A 20,708-nucleotide genomic window follows, 5' to 3' on the forward strand; every position below is an offset into this window, starting at 1 on the left:
CCTGCAGTCTTAACATGTAGCGACGTGAAAGTGTTCCCCATACACTTGAGAATTTAAAACAAAACCTTTGATCAAAGTGATAAGTTTGGTAATCAGCAGGTTGAGTGTCAGCATCAACAACGACGACAGACTAACAAGTGAGTTTTACTGAATACATACACAATTATACGCAGTCGGGAGTTTGTTGTTAGCTGTGTGATGGTCAGACACTAAACTGGATCTGCAGTTTTGCCAGTCAGTGTGAATGATGGTTCCTCGCAGGCTGCTGGAATAGATATCTTCAAAATTATGAGAGAAATGAAAAATGTGGGAAATAGAAAGTGCATGGGGAAAAGAAAGTCTTCATGCAGAGCTGTTCTCTTTATAATTTAAAATGTTTTAAAAGCTGTTCTTGGAAGGCATTTTGTGTTCCTGTCTCCTTTCTACTAACAAGAGATGAAAAAGAGATTTCTGAAGAGAATGCTAGAACTGTATGAGGATACTTACTTGCATTGATCCAAACACTTCAAAATAATGCCATTAAGATGTAATGGCTGTGTTAGAAAATATGTATTAAAGCATTTTAATAAATATTGTACTTATCAGGTCTTCGTATTTTTATTCCTGTGTCCATCCCTGTTGAATTGCAGATATGAGTAACTTAATATTTGTAAACAAAAGGACTTGAAGGTCAAAGATTATGATATTTTACAAGATAAAGAAGAGGTAATGCTTGATACTGTGCTAACATAAGCCATCATCTATCAGAACTACAATTTTTTTGAAGCAGAACTAAATTGAGTGGGTAAAACTCGCTGTACAAGAAAAGTGCACATTATTCAAGGAAGCAAGGAGAGGTCACTGCTTACAGGTTTTACTGTGCTGGTAGTGAGATCTCAGTATGCCTGAACCCTGATATCTTGCATCCTGCTGAGCTGTGCCCAACTGTTGGATGGGTGAAGTTTTGTACTGGACCAGGATTAACTTGGTTAGAGTGTCTTCCTCTCCTGCTTTGCTCCATTTGCTCCATTTGTCTCATCTGAAAATGGACATTTTCCCGTTATGGCTCCCTGTACATAATGTGACTACTTATATTCTACTGCTAGTGATTCACATCAACAGAAAAAACACGTTTGAGGAGTGGCATGTGGGAAATACACTTGCAATGTGTGATTTTCTTTAAGTGGTAAGAAGCCACTGGCTTTGGGAGACTAGTCAACTGGAAGCCAAGCTGTCCCAAGTATGTTCTAGGTCAACACATTCAGCTCTAATGCTGTAGTTTTGAAAGTCCTTGCAATAATTTTTACATCTCATAACTTTTCTTATCAGTTATGGTAGGCATGATTTAAGCATGCTGAATTAAATAAAAGTTATTAAAAAAATTCTCTTACTAGTTCTCACTGTCTTTTGTGCTAGTTGATAATGGCTATGAGTGTTAATAACCTTTAGAACTGCATTTAGGTTTGCTTTTAATACTGTAAATTTAAAAGAAAATAAAATCACATTTATAAGAAAGGTTTTAATTATTTGTTAACAGTTTTCACCTATTTTTAGGCCAAAGTGTCCCGTTTCCGTATCTAGATATTGAATCTCATAATGTCTTTGCTAGCTTTATCTACTTTCAGAAATATCTATTGCTGTTTAGAGGCTGATCATGCTCTGTTTGGCTTCCACTAGAGAAACTGCTTTTAATTCTTTGATAGCAAAGCTATATCTGGATGTGCCACTGTAATTTGAACAGCTTTCTGAATGTTTGTCTGACATGAGTACCAGAAAAATGCTATGTACTGAATTACTACCACTTCTCCACTTCAACTCTGTAGTGTCTGTTAATGCACTGTGAGGTTGCCTTTTTGCTCTCAGCTAAAATTAAGTTGCTCTCAACTAAAATGAAATCACTCTCAGCTCATACTTAGTTGGTTACTCGGTCGCATCCATGCCATTTTCTCTGCTTTATAAAGCTTTCATCTGCCAAATTAAACAAATTTGTTTTCCCACTCAAGTTTGCAGACACAGGTTTATCCAAGTTATGTATTTGTTTAATTAGTTATACCTTTTAAAAGGTACTTAAAAATATCATTATGAGTGTATCAAGATTTTCATGACAGTATGTGGGGGAAACAAGCAGAGATCTAAAATTCAAGTGCTCCCTTCTTATTCCTTGTTCTTATACTACAGATTCTGAATGTAAAAGTGTGAAGTGCCAAAGATAAATAGCAATAAGGAGCCAGAGATTGTGTTAGCTTCACAAAGAGGTTTTGCATGTGTACCAAAAAAGTGTAATGACAAGTGGTCTTCGCAATAGAGTTCCTCTAACTGTCCATGTACCCACAGCTGCCTGATATTTTCAACCAAGCATTCTGAGCAAAAAGCTAAAATTTCTGAATTGATTGTGCTGACAGGAGCTGAATCAATATTTGGGGGTTGATTCCTTTTTTTGGTTTGTTCTTTTCATTTTCTGCTTACAGTTTGTAACTGTCCTTCTGAAAGTCTAGTTCAGATTTTCAGGGTCACTTATGGAGGCACCAGGTACCAGGGAAAGTGTCAGTTTTGGTTTATATCTGAGAACAGTTACAGATATTGTACTGTCTGAAATATTAGGGAATGGCTGAATTGATTTCTTCCTCAAGTATAATCGACTTTACGACTGTTACAAAGTCTAAGATATCTTACTTAGGGAAATGTTCCCTGCAGAATTTCAGAAATCATTATTGGCTCCATCCTTGTGCTGTATTCCTCTTTTAAACATTTTTAAATATTTACAATTCTGTGAATGTAAATGAAATCAAACTAGTACCAAACTGATGTGAAGGAATGGAAGACCAGATCCTCCCTGAGTGCACTGATGTATTGTGACTGGAGTACTGTGTTCTGACATTTAGGGAAGACAATGTAACTGTGGAAATGTCATGTTCATTACCAAGATCTGAATGTCATCATCCTTTGACCTCAGAGTTCTGTAAAGTTTGTTAACTACAAAAAAAAGCTGTTGTGTTTTCCTTCCCTATTTGTCTTCTGAGTAGAGTTTCTGCTTCTTTGGGAACAGCACTGACATTTGCTTGAGAACTTGGTGGCAGGCACAAAATCACATCCTGAAAACAAACATAGAAATTTGTTGAAACATGCTGACAGCTAGATACTTTCAGCTGTGCTACTTTTAACATCTCTGTAGACAGATGTTGTGTAGAAAATGGATGTTACAGAAGAGATGTGAACAATATGGATAATACTGACTTCTCGATGCTCATGAATTTCTTGACTTCTCATAGATTCTGCTCTGAGTCTGGGCAGAAGTGAATGTGAGAAAGATGATGGGTTCTGTACATGGTAGCTTGTCTGGCAAGTGACTGACTTGTACAGCCTCTAGAAAAAACCTGGTGTATTGCAAATGCTAATGCAGTCTGTGACCTTTGCATAATAAGAACATTGATAACAGATTTTCCAATGGTGCACTCATTAATAAAGTGTAGGAAATGGGACTGGTGTGATGGGTGTGAGGCAGATAGAATTAGCCAGGATCTTTAATCATCTCTTCTTGATGACTGAACTCTTTTACACATGTTAATCTTGGAGGCACGGGCTGGAATTATATATCAGATCTCTACAATGTTTCTGGTATCTCAGAAGGCTAAAACATTTTTCAAGATGATGCTAAGCACCTTTCTACCTGGCCTAATGTCTGAGAAACCAAAGGTAGTGACTTCTAACACATGAAGACTAACACAAGTAGGATATATGTAGTGAGAGATCCAGTTTCCAGTGAGGATGAAGAATTATCATTGCAGAGTATTTTCTAGAGTTGTCCAGATTTAGAAGTCACATTGGCAACAATGTCCACTTAGAGCAGGACATGAGTTAATTAATTTTTGTTGAACTGTTCTGCCAATGATCTCTAATGATCTGCTACCTTGTGTTGAATCTTCCTAACAAGAAGCAGAATGTTGGCTCTGTTCACGTGGTGAGGAAGTCGCTGCTGCTGGGAAGAGTGCTTTCTAGGAAAAAGGTAACACTTGAATGTGGTAGATGGCATGTGTTCAGGCAGTACTTAGAGGCATTAGGGGTGTATTAGTATTGTAGGTGCTGTGCACAGCAAAATCATTCTGTGGCAGAGTTAACCTGGAGGAGAGCATTAGGCCATGCAAGGATTCAGCAGAATAAAAAAAATAAGGCAGTAAATGAAGGAAACACAATCTATGATCAGCATATGGAGCTTATCCTTCATTTAGATGAGAATGACGCCATCGCTAGAGGCATTGCAAATTCAACTGGTATAGAAATAGCCCAAGAAGGTAAATATTAACCTGTAAAGCACTGAAGAGGACCTTATTGCAACTGTATAAATATGTGAGAAGGCTGAATGCAGGCCCACTGCTTTTCTTAAAGGTAATTTGGTGTAAATTTGAAATGTGGATCTGAGATCTTTGGTAGAGTCCTCTGGTCGCATAGTGACTTCATTCTTTACTTCACTACAGACTTATTTTGGTGCCTCTTTAGTGGTACAAGGCTTTACATTCACTCAAATGTTTCCTGGAAGAGGTTAGTTTCAGACCAAAATTAAGTTCAGGAGTAGACTGAGTAATCAGCTGAGGCTGAGGATGTTGATAGCAATCTCTTTGTTGACAATGTGGAAAGGTGTAATTATTGTAATTATTATTTCTGGAATTAGTTTAGATACCATCAATTTGTTGCCAAATGTGTGTGGCATGTACAGTGTTTTAACAAAATAAATGTTTCCATGGACACATATTAAAAATACGTATTACCTGTCAACCCTCTAAAGACTGAAATGCAATCTGTAATGAGAAAAAAAGGTCCAAAGTAAAGAACAAAGAACTGCACAAGGGATTTCAGATGGTGTGGAGTCTGCTCTGAATTTCTCCAAGTGACACCTATTACTTCAGCTTCATGTTTCAATTACCTATAAGAGAGACTGAGAATTAAGATTACTGTAAATATGTATTTTTTGGAAATAAAGCTGTAAAAAAGTAAAAAGAGCAAAGTGATGAACAAGAGGCCTGTTTTCAACAAGCCATGTTAGTTATGTGCTCACAGTCCCATTCCTTGAGAGCCCATGTTGTCTGGCTCTCCTCTCTGAGTGTACTTGACAACATCTTTGTCAAGTGTGGGTGACCAAGCTCTGGAAGAGATTGCCCAGAGAGGTTGTGGAGATATTCCAGAAGTGTCTGGACACAATCCTGTGCCATGTGCTTTGGGAAGACCCTTCTTGAGCAGGGAGGTTGGACCAGATGACCCAACCAGTGCCCCTTCCCACCTGATCCATTCTGTGATTCTGTGATCAGGAGCTGTTTACTTTAAACAACAGATCCAAAATACCCAGAGTTGCCCTCCAGCCTGTGTTTACAACCTTTATCCAGTGTGTATGTATGTATGTATGTATGTATGTATGTATGAATGTATGTATGTATGTATGTATATATGTATGTATGTATGTAGGACTATTGTTTTTGCAGGGTGCCCCGACGAAGGCAGGAATGATGAATCTGACTCCATCTTGTCAGAAGGCTAATTTATTATTTTATAATACTATATTATATTAAAGAATACTATACTAAAGAATACAGGAAGGATAATTACTTAATTCCAAAAAATAATAATGAAAACTTGTGATTTTTTCCAGAGTCCCAACACAGCTTGGCACTGATTGGCCAATGAGTCAAAACAACACACCAGAATCCAACAGAACAATCACCTGTGGGTAAACAATCTCCAAACACATTCCACATGAGGAAAACAGAGGAGAAGCAAATGAGATAAAAATTGTTTTCCTTTTTGTCTGGAGCTTCTCAGCTTCCCAGGAGAAAAATTCTGGGTGAAGAGATTTTTTTCAGAGAATGTGAATGTGGCATAGGACGTATTCTCCTGCTCTGAGAACACAGTGTGATATCTGAGCCATGCTGGAGCCCAGAGTGGTACCAGGATAGCCTTTGCCAGTACTGTGCATATTTAGATGAAGTAGTTTAATCTTTCAGCTTTTATTGTGTGTACTTGCAGCCAATGTGTGTGCTTAGGTCTTTTTGTCCCTTTCTCATCAGACAGCAAAAGCTGTCCACAGCTGCTGAGCTGCAAAGAGACATCAGCACCATTCTTTGCTCCATGTACATGTACAAACACACAGACAGCATGCCAGGAGCCAGAGGAGCTGTTTTTCTCTGGACATAGGGCATTCTCATTCTTCTTCATTGCTGCAGCCCTGCCTCTTCTTCTGCTGCCTGAGCTGCATTTCCAGATGCTGTTGAAGGCAAGAACAGTGCACGGCCCCGTGTCACCCGCCCAGGCCAATGGGAGGTCCTAGCCTTTGGTCTGGCAGCAGCTGTTGTGGGGTCTAAGTACAGCATGCCCTTGATAGCCAGGAGTTATTTTTGGGGATGGACACCATGGAACTCAGAACTCCCAGGGTCAGTGCAGCTCCTCTCATCACCAGTAAGAATATGGAACCCTAAATGCCCTACACTGGGTTTTTGTGTTGTAGTAAGAAAAAAAGCCCAGTGTGGGCATTCTTCAGCTCAAAACCTTAAAGGGATGGGAAATTACATTACTCCTGCCATTGTGTTCTTGAGGAGAAGGAACTAATAAGGTTTTTGGGGCACCTAGTCAGATTGAAGAAAAAAACTACCAATTTCCTCTCAAACAAAGACCGTATCTACAAAGCCATCTTCCCACTAGTGCAGTTTTGAGAGGGCTTTGGGACTGACTCTAGCAAGCAGCTTTTTGGTCACATCTATTCTTTATGAAGTCTATCAAAGGATTCTGGAGGGTCTGGGATGCAGGGGGGGCAGCCTTCCCTCCATGAGGCAGCCTTTTCAAGGGGACAGACAGATGTGTCTAAAAGCTCGAATAGATCATGAAGTCAAAAAAAAAACCCCTCCATTTAATTATTTTATATGCTTACTGCTGGCCTTCACACTTTTCTTCTGTTGTTGACCTTATTTAAATTCTCACTAGCATGTCTGTCAGGGGATAAACCACTTCCCCCCTCCAGTGCAAATCACATGCAACAAAATGTCTCACAGATATCTTCTAATGAGTATGTAGCATCCCCTGCTTCTTCAGCACATATCATATGAAGACTTTCCTGAGGTGTCCAGGGAAATAAAAGCTGGAAGGCTCTCTTCACTTATCAGCAGACTCCCTTCTCCCTTGGGAGAGTCAATTGCTGTTGCATCACCTGAAAGCACTGCCCCCTGCACCAGCTCTGTGGTGCTCTAGTGGTCCTTTCTGTCCTTCATCAAGATCTGTTGTTAGGAGGATCTTCTCCAGTCAGGGTTCTGGCAGCCTGTACAGTACATCTATATAGAGTCAGATTTTTGTGTGCCTATTTGGTAGCAAAGGAAAAATGTATTCAGTTTCCATTAGAGAGATCCCAGAGAAAATCATACATTTCATGATGAAACATTCTAAGAGTATTTAGGAGAATTCACATGGTTAGAATGACACGACCTGATTAGTTGTGAAATCATAGAAAATACTGTGTACCAGGGGTCTGAGTGGATATAATGATCAGATTGCAGCTCTGGTACATAGTATGCTGGAAAACACTTGCTCTTACTTCATTATTTTCTAAAGCAATTCAGGTTCTTCCTCTATTTGCATCTACAGGCCTCTGGCTTATTTTCAAAAATGTAATTCCCATTTATCCAAAAGGTAATTTTGCTTGACTTCAGATTGCCATTTCAGGGTTGGTGTTTATAATTATAACAGATGTTTTCACCACACACAGGGTTGGAAATTACAGTGACACAATCTCTGGGAAATTACATGAGCTATATTAACCATAGAAAAATATTTCTTAGGAATTAGACAGTTATGATTTCCCTCCTTTCTGTAATTTTAGGTTTACCTGTACCAAACTTGATCTTTCATTTTCTCCCTTGATCACTTAGTGATACAACCTTTCTGCATTTCTGCAGTCAGCTGGCATCTGTATTACCTTGCACACCTTGGTATTCTTAACAAACATTGACAACCCTTATGCATATTATCTATCTCTTTAAAGATCTGGTGAAGCCCCAGGCAGGGCTTCATAGCAAATTCCCAGTTATAAAAATTGAATAAATATTCTTACCCTTTTTTTTCTAGTCATATAGCCATGCAAAGACCTTTTCTCTTGTGCATTTTAGCTTGTCTCTATAAAAGTGTCTCATAGTAAGCCCTGCCAAATTTATTTTGGAAATGAAAGTAGATTATATTAAATGCATCTTCTTTGTCCACATGTTTATTAAAGTATAATCAGAGAATTCTGGTAGATTTCTGATGCTTGATCTTTGTAAAGACTATGTTGATCTTCTCCACTTTGTACCTGCTAATTCTACTCCTGGGAAGAATTGCTACCAATTTCCTCAGTGAAATGTTGAGGTTACTTACTTAAAGTTCCTCAAATCTCTTTTGAAAACCTTTGTAAAAAAACATTGCCACTTTTCTGCACATGAGGCATTTTTAAAGGATTTAGTGGTTTGGCTTTTTTATCCTTGAGAGTACCTTTAGCAGTTGCAAGTTCCCATTGTCTTGTCCCGATTGTTGCTGCTCTTTCTTTTTCTTCACTTCGTACCTACTGCTCCTGACACCTTGGGTTGAGACACATCTTCACATGCTTACCATGAAAAAGTTTCCTGATGTGTGAGAGCATATCATCTCCCCATCCCCACCCCTCTCCCCAACATGTGAACTTACAAAATACACTTGGTTTTTGGCTGTGGTTTCATTATGTTTCTGGGTCTTTCTGTTGTAGCTTCATCATCTATTGTCTCCACAGAGTGTCTGATATATTTTTGCTCTTATTGTTGTGCTTGAAAATTTATGACACTTTTGTTTCTTGCCACGTTTCAGTTCTAGTTATTTGACTTCTTCTCTCTATGTACTTGAACTCTACAAAATATTGCAGCTATCAACACAAGAAGTGTTACTTGTGTAAATGTCTGCTTTTCATTCTTTTCTTGTTTACAACAGGGCAAGCTAAGAACAACACTAAAATCAGTAGAGTTGTTCAGTGACCTTTTCAAAGGAAAAGACGATTTAGAAACCTTGAATTTGCCAAAGAATTTCTGTGACCTCTAGATACAAGAATCTCACATCTGTTGGCCTAGCAACCCCAGGTTGTGGTCATACCTCAATCTCTGATACAGAAATAATGATACATAACATTTCAGCCTCATGCTCTTTTTTATCCCCTTTTTGATTCAGAACATAACAAATGTCTGACACGTGTTCAAAGACACACTACAAGACTTGGCATCTCTAAGGCTTTGTATCTAAATGCTTACCTGCCCCTCCCCACCGGTCCCTGAAACCATCTGAGAGGACCATGAATCCGCTGGCAGAGAAGCTCCCATCCAAGTAGTTCCTTGTACCAACTACAGTCCAATCAGTTCTGCTGTTTTAGACTTGCAATTTTATGCAAAAAACTGCTCTTCAGTTTTTGAGTGTGTTGGTTTTTGCTAAGGTCATGCAGATGACTTCCAAAATATGGGGTCCAAAATCGGCAGGAGCATTTGAAATTTTGGGCTTGTCATTCTTGCTTTCAGCTAGAGGAATACTGCAAAGAATAATATTACTGAAAGTAACAGAAACATATCCCAATACATCATGTGTACATAGTGAAATATCTTCAGGCAAAACTGGCATTTCAGGCTTTCCCTTTCTAAAGCTCATTCATGAACATGATATAGTGCTGGCTAATCAAGTTTGAAAGGCTGAAACACCCATTCTTTGCTTATGAGCTTTTACTGGAAGCCCAGCAGCTGAACAGAGTATGTTAAACCTAGAATATCACAATGGAAAGATTTGAGGACTCTTTTTGTTCCCTGCCTCACCTTTCAGGCCTCTGGCACTATTCCATCTATTCTGGATTACAGATGAAATAATTTAATGAGGAAAAATGTGAGAATGTAAGATGTGTGGATAAATGGTTCAGAAATTAAATTTATGAAACTTTTCAGGCCCAATCACTGGCAAATTTTACAATTAGTGAGGCAAAGCAAGCAAAATCTTACCTCTTTTGCAAAGAGTGAAAGCAGGTCAGTTTTCAGCAGACTGGTTTCACAGATTGTCTCAGATGAGGGACAGGGAGTTCTGATGTTCTGATGTCTGAACTACAGTGAAAACAAACAGAAATAAAAAAAAGGTATTCCTCTCTCTCATCCAGTTAAAATTAATTTGGGAAAACTTACTGCCTTTGCACCATGGAAGGAAAGTCAGTTGAGTAAGAGGTAAGAAGAGGATATCTGATATATGGCTTTATTAAAATATAATATGACAATATCAATTTGTAGGAACAGGAATTGCCATACATTGTACTAATGCAGCTTCTGCTTATAGGACATATTGCCTTTGATTAAATTCTTCTGGATTACAAACCTGTAAAAGATGCAGAAGGTGATGTATTTAATTTTGGCCTTGAGAAAAGGCATATTTCTAGTTTGCATGGGTGTTTTGGAGATACATTATCTCATCTATATATCCAGGAGTCTAGCTTTGTTCCCACTTTCCCTTCTCACTCTTCTTCCTTTATTTAGCTGAGAAGTACAGGAATATCTCCTTCCTTGAAAGAAACTAATTGTGTCCTTGGGTTGTATGTCTTGCTGGAATCATCTGTTTATGCAGCAGAAGTCCCATGGCTTTTCCTCACTAATCAGAAGAACCATTCAATTAACAGTACTCAGAACAGTTGGGATGCTGTCCATGATGGGTGAAATGTTCCCACTATGAGAAAGATCCCCATTTTCAGTGTAGCTCCACAGTGGAATCTTCTTTAGAAATGTTGCAGAGGCAACTGCAGGGACCAGCATCTTAAAAACTTTGGCAATGAGGGAGTGGTACAGCTTTCCTTCCCCTGAGAGTCAGCTAGATAATATACAGTAGTCAAAACTTCCCTGAAGTAAGCAATAACTGAGACAAGTATGTCAAGGGTCATCCTAAATTCTCACATGACATGAAGAAATGCTTTGTGGGAATAAGAACTGTTAAGTTACAGAATCACTTCTGAACGGAAGCAGGAAGAACACTGAGACTTGCAACACTGACAACTTGCAGGCTATGAAATGTACTTTAATAAGAAATTGTGTATGCAATCATGTAGTTATAAGGAGACAGATTTTGCTGTCCACTTGGTGTTCTTCCTCCCTGACTTCATAGAATCATTTAGTTCAACCATTTACCTAGCTCTGCCAAATCCAAATATTCTTGCCTGATAGTCATGACCTCAGGATTTGTTCAGAAGCTGAAAACAGGTCGCATCAAGACAGAGGATGAGGATAAATTGATAGCAATTACTATAAATTTATAGATAATCTTTGAAGACAAGATTTTTTTTAAAAAGTAGGTCTCTTTTGACTGTTAGCAGATGGCAGTGCACTGCACTTCTCAGCAAATTCTTTTAGCAGGCTCTCTGAGCAAATGCACGAGGGGGTGGAAGTTATGATGCATTTCTAAAATAGGAAAATAACTTATAACCCAAGCTTTATATATTTTAAGCTATTATGAGCAGCTGTGAAAACACTTGTTTATTTTGACTATTTGCCTTAGCTTCAAAATTTGTAATTGGAATGAGAAATCACAGGGTGTTCCCTTTCTATTTCCTTTCCTAAGGATTTGTGTTCAAGGCTTTTTTACCCCTGTAGATTCCAATGCTATAAGTAATGCAATAAAAACTTGATCTAAATCTCACTGAAATTGGCAAGTGGCTATCCATGGGCTTTATGGGGCTTTCTCATGGACTTTCTCTAGCTTTGGAACAAGGCAGATGCTTTCCTGTTTTCACAGCGACATGAAAAGCTTTGCCTATTTTGAAGTCTTGTTAGGAAGCTGGGGCAAGACTCGCCTGCAAAAGTCGGACATGTGCGACCTTCCAGTTACAGCTCTGTCTACCAGGGTTTAAACTGAAGTAGAAATGGCAGCATGAGAGGCATAATGTCTGATCTGAAATAGGTTTTAGGAAGATACTGAACTCTTGGACTGTGCTACTCTGGGTATGCACCAAAGCACAGGGTAAAGCAAAGAGGACTTGTGGTTCCACCCATCCAACTGGGAAATCTTGGCAGTGATAGGGTAGAGCCTTCTGACTTGGTTGTTGGATTTGGAGACATAAATTTCTTCCACAATCCCAGTGTGAACACTTCTGCATCCTGCTATTTTAGTATTTTCCTGATATAGTCTGCCATCTGCTTCACTCACTTCATTTAGCAATGGAATGAAAAAGTTGTTTTAAAATCCAAATTGGGACTGTAGAGTGATTCATGACCAGGTATAACAGGAATAGTTCAAACAAAACTAATTTGAGAGTTTGTTTAAATTTTGGGAGTAGCTTTCCAGAAGGTACAGGAACCTGTAAATTCAGATCACCAGAAGAAATTAGTTCTGTAAATATGAAGGAACCACAGATTGAAATGTAGTGATGAGCAGTTCCACGAAACTGACTTCATTATCTACAAAGGAAAAAGGAAAGATACTTCTGTCTACTTCTGTAGACCTACATAATCCTGTACCTGAGTGGGGCTGCTTTGGGAGTTACAGGTGTCACACTATTACTCTCTAAGATACTGACTTGTGTTAAATGAGAGCAGCTCCTCAGAGAAATACATTGATTCAAAAAATGTCACATTGATAGTGGTAAAAATTTCTAAGTATTTGTAGGCTCTTAGGATTTAATTTTTAATGTTGCCTCTTGGTGTTTCACAATGAAGAGTTTTTTGTTGTTCTCCCATATCAATCCAGTAAAATTGTTGCAAAATAAACTCAACTAATAATTAATCTCCTCCACATGTAGATTTTTTAATAGACAAATGGACAAAATTCTGTATTTGTAATACTTTAAATTTAGTTTTCTTGGGATTCATGAACTGGATTGTTCTAATATTTTTTCTCATGTTTTTTTTTGTTTGGTTTGGGTTTTTTCCCAAATAAAAATACAGTTAAACTTCTCATTGAATAATTAAATTGAAAAAAATTGCTTAGTATCTGCATGTTCCAGAATTACTGTCAGCACTGTTGGGAAAATTCTCTCTTCTTATAAAAGCATCTTCAGTAGCAGGGAACATTTTAACTTTTCAAGTGTAATCCTTGAAAATAGTTTCTCTTGAAGTGCGAGCATACTTTGCACATTTTTTTTTTCATTATCTTGAAATAGTTTAATATTTTGAGATCAAGATAAAAAATAGCAGAACACATGAAGCCCACTGGTTACTGTTGATAACAGTTATGGATAATTCTGGCCAGTGAAGGCTTGCCATGCTGTTACCTTTTCCAAAATCTGAATAAACATGTATACAACTAAGTTATCTCATACCTTCATTTGCCAACAACACTAAATACTATGAACTCCCTTTTCCAGAACTATATTAAACTAATGATTTTCAGTGCTTGTAAAACATTTCCCCTTTACATTTTCTTTACAATTTTCAGCCATTTGTTATTTTTTATAATTTTTGGTTTTAAGTGTTTTGTTTACTCTGAACTGTTTCACGTGTGGCAGTGAAATGCCACTTGAATGCCCAGTTCCTTTTCCATAGGCATAAGAGTCCACAAAAATCTCTGACTTGGTTCACTATTTTAAAGAAAATATGTGGAGTTTGATATTATAAAATAATTTTCAGGCACTGAGTTGACAAACACACTTGATTTTGTTGTTTGTGGAGCTTAGATACTCTTTTCATAATGTAATTGTCAATTATCTCAGAATTCTGTCATCTACAAACAAAGTAAAAAGCATTTTTCTTTGCCCAAATTATCTTTCAGTAGATTTTAATATCATATCTAAATGGGCTCATTCATCTTTCGCTGTATCCAGCACCATATTTTAATGCATTAATACTCTTAACACCTGTGTTTTCAAGAATGACGTAGCAGAAAGCAATATAGTTTCTATTATGCAGTTCTTGTCAGATAGGAGCTTTCCATATTGAACAATGGAACATGGGATCTGGTAATTTATTAAATAGTAAAGTCAGTCTACTCTTGTTGTACCTCACATTAAAGTGAATTAGAATATTTGGAAAGAATTGTGAATTTTGAGTTCACTACAAAAATGAACTTGTCCTTCTTCTCAAAAAACTGTAATATCACATTACTTCAGTCAAACAAGTAATTTCCTAAGCATGCTGCTCAAGTAATAAAAATTATTCTTTCTTCCACTTTTCTTTTTTTCCTGGCATCTTTCAAAATGGCATTTAACAATAAGCACTCAACATTTTTTTTAGATAATGGTTTGTTCTTTCATTCAATCACTATGTGCTTGAGTATTTACCACCTTAGAAAACTTCTACCAGCACATGGTTTTCCTTTTTTACCTCTAGGCTTCACCCTTATGAAGCCAAACTACTTAAGGATCATGGTGTATGTACATGTGATGCCATTCTAGAAGATTCTTCATTTCTTCTTTTCAAAAGTTTGTGGTTAGGAAAGCTTTGTATGGATGTGTCATGAAATAAATCTTGTTATAATCAGATGTGCTGTAAGCATTGTTGCTGGTGCCCACCCAAACCTCTCGCAGGACCAGTGGTGCTCATGTGTAATTACTTCTGGCTTCAGTGGCATCTGCAGGGGAGAACTCCTTGGGCTTTTGTACCTCTGGAGTGAGGCGTCTGAAGGAGATGAACAGAAGCTCCCTGTCCTCTCCACTTTGTTTCAGTTCCATCTGCCTCATTTTCTTTATAGCCTTTTTGGTTCTTGTTTTCCAGTTAATTTCTGGTGATGTTCATTCCATCATTTGAAGAGTTCTCACCTCTATGCCACCTTAGACCTCATCCTATGTCTACAGTCCTCTTGTCCAACCATCTGCACTTCTCTCAAAATAAACTGTGAAGGTCATTTCATTAAAACATTGAAAACAACCATTTTCTTTTTATTTGTTCATCCTTACAAAACTAAAATCTTTAAGTAAGTATAAAGAGGTAAATCAGAATGCAAATAAATGCAGATTGAGCAAAGTTCCTGGAATTAAATATATGGTACTGAGCATGCAAGTAACTACCCTGTAAGTTTCTGGGTTGTTGTACTGGTGTAATGCTAGCTAAATTCTCCTACTTTAAATAGTGAATGATGTAAATCTAACTAACAAGCATGAGGAATTCCTCAGAGCTGATGTCAGCAAGAGACTTTCAGTAATTTCAGGGGGGAAATATTTGTAAGCTGAAAAAAATGTTTTTATTGTGTTTATTATTAGGATTGGGAGAAATAGACCTATTATTCCAAAGCCTTTTAAAAAATGTAGTTGCACAGTATTAAGACAGAATTGAAGGGAACTTCTGTGAGGTAACAGAAACTCCAAAATTATTCTTATCCAAAGACATATTTTACTGTAATACAAAAAGCACAACTCCCTTGGACTGTTTTCTACGGTGGCAGCAGAACATTTTTCATTCTTACACCTTCCAGTGTACAGATGGCCTGTGTCAATGCAATCACCTTTCTCACTCAGCAGAGAACAGATGATAGAATTTAAATTAGAAATGTGAAAGTGCCAAGTAAGAAAGTGCGAGAGAGAGATCTGCTCGTTTCTCTCACCTCCAAGCCTGCAGCAGCCTCTGTGCACAAAAGCTGGAGGTCTGTGGTCTGCAGGACCCTGTCAGAGTGGCTGGAAGCCACGAAAAGGCAAGCTGGTAGGCACTGGCTTCAAACAGACCTTGATATGTCACACAGGAAAAAGAGGACAGTCTTCAAAAGTGCAGAAATAGAAATGGGGAAAAAAAACAAAAACAAAGGGAAAAAATACAAAGCAGAAGTAATGGCAAGGTATCTTGTGCAGTAATGTAGGAATTCAACACTCAGAAAGACCTAACCAGAGAGAAAGAGATGTGTTGTTAAGGGCTGGATGAAATTAGTAGCTGCCATGGGACCACTCTGAGGAACAACTGTATTACAGCTGTGAAACAGACAATTTTGTTCTAACAATGAGCAAGGCAAGATATTTCCTCTGGATATAGTCTCACCAACAAGTGTGCCTATGGAGCATAACTGTCTGCTTTAGCTGGGAATTTTCAAGAAGGAGTTAATTGCAGAGGAGTAGACACTGTTTAAAAAGGGCTGTTTGCATGATGGAGGAAATAGAAGGGATCTTCTTTGAGAGAAATAAAAAAGAACTTAGTTTCTTCTGCTGAACTGAATTTAGAAAGTGGACATTATTGCTTTCCATAATTTAACTGGAGGTGGCAGAAAGGAGAGGAGGACATGAAAGAGAAACATAATACTGGAGAAGAAATAGGGTTATTTAAACAGTATAGACAATTTTGGCACAAAACCTAGTTTTGTCTTGAAAATTCCCACTCACACAGATGAAATTATTTTTCTGGAAATAGGGCCCTTCAGGGCCAATTCAGTGTTGCAGTAAGGGCAGAGTAGATGCCATAAAAGAGCAGGAAAGGATGGGCACCAGGAGTCTTCCTAGGTGGCTCTGGGTTTTTGTGGGTGCATTGGGGAGAGGCTGGGAAGGGCTGGCCAGTTCTTGTGGGGCTGTGGGAGATAGGGCTAAAAAAAGTTTAAGGGAAAGCTTTCACTCAGACATTAGGCCAGTATCTTTCTAGGAATTTAAGTTGTTCATCTGGGAGGGTTGGTCATAGTTTGGTGGGAATCTTTGGATGTGGGTAAGGCGATGGGAGACACCTCTTCAGTTGCCAGCCTACTCTTTATCATACTGAAAGAATACTTTTACTTGGGGAATGAGAACAATATTTTTTACCCTCGTGGAAAGGAGGCTCTGAAACAAGAATGGTGGAACCAAAATAAATAGCAAATTTTGAGGTGAAACTAATTCACTCCATAAAGGTCTTTATGGAACATTACTGCAGAGCAAGGCGAGACCCAGTGACCCTGGACATCCTTTTCAGTGATGTACTTCTATGGAAAAAATACTCTTAAGTTTTGTCTTCTGTTGCCTTGAAGAAATGTTTTATGCTCAAAGAAACAAGACAATGAAAGCACTACTAATGTCCATACACATCAGTGATTTCTACAGAAAAGTCACAAGGCTTGGACAGCCAAAGGGGTGCCCTAGAAATTAAAGCACTTTTATGAGAATATCTGACCCATTCAGTGACCCTCTCTTCTATCTTGCTTTACTACAAATCTGACTTGTACCATACTGGACCCTCTCTCTCTAAGTTGAAGAAGGAATAGAGGCGCAAAACAATGACGTGATGCTTCCTCAAGCTAGGTTTTTTGTTCACACTGTAGCCTTCACCAAATCACTTCAAAATATCACTAGATTTTATTCGCTTTAAGATGAGGATATTGAAAAGAAAAAAAAAGTATTTAAATTCAAAACTCTGTAATTTTTCAAAACTATGAAGTGCTGCAAATGCGGGATTATTTTGTAAAACACAGGTAAATATTAACAGCATGAAAACTGAACAATGAGCCATCAAGCCTGTCATCTTTATCTGCATCAATAAAGAAAATATTTTCTGTCAGAAAGAAAACTTTGGCTGAGTGGTCATGCCCAAAGCTTTTGACATCTATTCTGATTAATAGCTACCCTGAATTTTCAAGATACAGCTCTTCTGTCAGACATAATTCTTCCAGAAACAACAAATATGCTTTGAGTATGTATTGTGGAGAGAGGTCAGCTGTGATGTGAACTAGAAAAGTCTGGGCTTGACTTCTCTCTGTCATGCCAAAATTAGTGGTTTATTGTCTGCAGCCTTCAGGAAAAGCTGTTAGAGACTTTAAGGTTATTTTTCACCAGGAGGTCTTCTCCCACTTCCCAGCAAGACTTCCCACTCCATTTAAAGTATCTGCCCAAATGGAGATTAAACATCCTTTTAGAAAGAAGAGGAAAAGCTGTGATGGGTGTTGAAGCATTCAGTGCTTCCTAAGCCAGAAAGCTTTCCACAAGGCAATTGGCGTTGGCAGGGAATGCAGCCTCCACCCCAAAGCTATTCCTTGGACAGTTAAACAAGATGTTGGACTGTTTTTGAGGCAAAATATAAGGTTTCACTTGGAAAGAGGAAATCAAGAGCAATCCATCAATATCATTAGCAATCAATAGCAGATTTTGCAGAAGGAAGATGGGCTGGGATGGTTACAGTCATTACCCAAAGCCACAAATGTTGCACTGCTGAGGTCAACAGAATTGCTAATATATATTTATATTTTTAAAATTTTTTTTTAGTATGAAGAGAGAGGACAAGGTTCATGCAGAAATTGCTGCTCTTCTTTCTTCTTTATAAATGCAGTCAATAGAGCTGCTTTAAATTAAGGAACCAGTCCTTCCTTTCTGCTGTCAAGCATTAACATCAATGTTAATGAGGCCAGCTTCTCCTTGGAAGAGAAAGTTTCTCCCAAATCAACAACAGAGGTGTGAATCAAATCAATGGTACTTTGAACTCCAGTGACATTCTTTAACTTTCTTTTTTTGAACACTGGAAAAAACTATTTTATTACATGCTACACATCAAGGCATACATTCAGATGCAAATAGAAATGTTGTATGGCCAGTATGGGACTGGTTTTCAGAAAAGTGAGGCACCCATAGCAGACACTCAGGTCAGTGTGAGACAGTAATGCTCAGCACCTCTAAAGAAACCAAGGCTAAGTTATTTTAAAGTGTCTCTTTGCATGAATCAAGTTCATGAAAAGTAGTGTTTAGTCTGAAAATGTGCATGCCAGTGATTTCCCCATATACATATTGAACCTCATGAAGTATTTGAAATGGCAGTAGCATTTTAGTTCATCTAACATTGTCGTGGTTCTTTCTCCCTTTCTCTCTTTATTTTTGCTGTGTTTCTCATGGGCACAAATTTTAATCATTACTTATGAGAAAAATTTAAACACAAAGGCAGTGTCAGAGAAGTATTTTTGCTTTCAAGGCATCTTTGTACAAATTAGCAGAGGACATACTGAGTAGATGTTTAAGCACACAGGAAAGCATAGCATGTGTATACACTCACATAACCATTGCCAGCCATGCACAGGATTTTTCTGCTAAACAGTCCCAGTCTAGATTAAATTGATATTGCTAAGGGGAAAACTACAGTGTGCAACACAAAGGGCATCCAGCATCAAGGAATGACACATCAAGATTAGCCTTTAAAAGAAAAAGACAGCCACCTTCTGTTTTCTTACATTACAAGGAGCACAGCAAGAGGATGGACGTAGGTGGTGTCCTGTCTTGCAAAAAGTCTTCAGGTTATGTGGGAAAAAGTAAGCAAAACTGGGAGAACAGCTTGTGCTCCTATATGACAAGGCTCACTGTTGTCTGTGGGTGGAACAAAAAGATAACTGTTTGTTTGCATAAATGCTGAAGTAGAGCCATGAAAAAATCCTTACCTTTCTGGACAGGAAAAAATTGCAAAGGCCTATTGCAAAGGTCTTCCTATTCTGTGGCACCAGATCTTCTCATAAATCTTATTTTCAGTCTGCTCCTCAGTGTGGTCTGTACTACAGCAGCAGGTCAGGGATGTGTGCTGATTTTTCATACTCTGCCAACTGAACTGCACCTGGGGCTCAGGCTTTCCTGGTGCAAAGTCTTGGTGCAGACCCAGCTTGCTGTACTGCTGCATGTGGACATGCTCACCTGACAGAGCTGCACCAGCACAGCTGCACCACTGGCAAATGTGCCTCCAGACAAGAGGTGGGTTACAGGTTACAGACACAAATGACCTCAGCTGGAGGGGCTGCCAGCTTTCAAAACGTGGTTTTTGTGCTGGCTGGGACATCTGCAGCATGTGCTCCCTGCACATTGAGTATTAATACCCCATCAGACAGCATTAGCTTCTTTCATCTTAACAAATGTAGGTATCTGTGGTTATGATTAAGCGATCACATGGCAGAGCCTGTGTTAAGTGTGTTGTCTCCTTCTCCCTGCTGATTTTTCAACCCCCACTGAACCGTGCCCCCATCTCTGCAGTCAGCCTTCCAGGATGCTCTGCTTCTCAGGGCCAGGCTGCTCTGATGTAATTCTGTGTAGGCATCTCTATCTGGCACAGGGAGCTGTGAAGCTCATTTTGCATTAACTTGCACCACGCTCCCTCAATCAGCAGCGTGTGAGACAAAGAAACATATGGGCCTTTATTGTTGTCATTACTGGGATGATGATTACCCAGGGAAAAAGGGGAGATAAGAGCAAAATCTGAACGGCAAGATTCTTATATTAACGTGCCATTCTAATCAAGTAATCTGGTTTAAGTAATTGCATTATGAATACTCAGAAGGTATTAATTTTAAGATCCAGAAATCTAAATGTATGTAAGGCCAAAGCCCTGTAGCATCTGTGTTATTGCTGCAATGCATAGTTGTTTTATGGAGCAGATATGGGAAGAGTTTTTTCTAGAACACTTGCTTTGCAGTAGAAGCAGGTATCTTTACAATGTATAAATAAATTAAAGTAATCCCTTTTCTAAAATAAGAGTTTTCTTTTCTTCTTTTGAGATTTTAAACACAGGTACATTTAAACATCTATGGTAAATTCCTCTAATGTCTTTTATGTTAAAAGGAAGATAGGAACAACTTCTCTATAAATGTGCAGCAGTTAATAGTAACTGATATTTTGCAAAATGTACCAAAATCTATAAATAATAAAGATTAGCTAAGGAATTATCCTTTTATGCTTAAAATATACATAACACTGCACAATAGCTGAATATAGCTATTTAGTGTTGCTCTGCTGTTTTTGAAATACCTGTTTACTAGCAGTTTCTCAGGCATTTCTAATGGCAGTCATAGTAAATTTAAACTGTTTTTTTCTCTTAGTATCTCATCTGATTAGTTTAAGCATATGGCAGAGA

At 38.3% G+C, this 20,708-nt stretch overlaps 1 long non-coding RNA gene across 1 annotated transcript; it reads right to left on the minus strand.

Moving 5' to 3' along the window:
* Positions 1 to 9,299: 9,299 nt before the first annotated feature.
* On the minus strand, positions 9,300 to 19,388 carry LOC135295517 (uncharacterized). The gene is made up of 3 exons (XR_010357644.1): positions 19,252 to 19,388; positions 9,987 to 10,085; positions 9,300 to 9,529 (listed from the first exon to the last, which is right to left on the minus strand). It is a non-coding gene; the product is annotated as an uncharacterized LOC135295517 (long non-coding RNA).
* Between the last annotated feature and the right edge of the window lie 1,320 nt (positions 19,389 to 20,708).

This window comes from Passer domesticus, chromosome 2 (assembly GCF_036417665.1).
Source record: "Passer domesticus isolate bPasDom1 chromosome 2, bPasDom1.hap1, whole genome shotgun sequence".
In the NCBI taxonomy this organism is placed as follows: Eukaryota; Metazoa; Chordata; class Aves; order Passeriformes; family Passeridae; genus Passer; species Passer domesticus.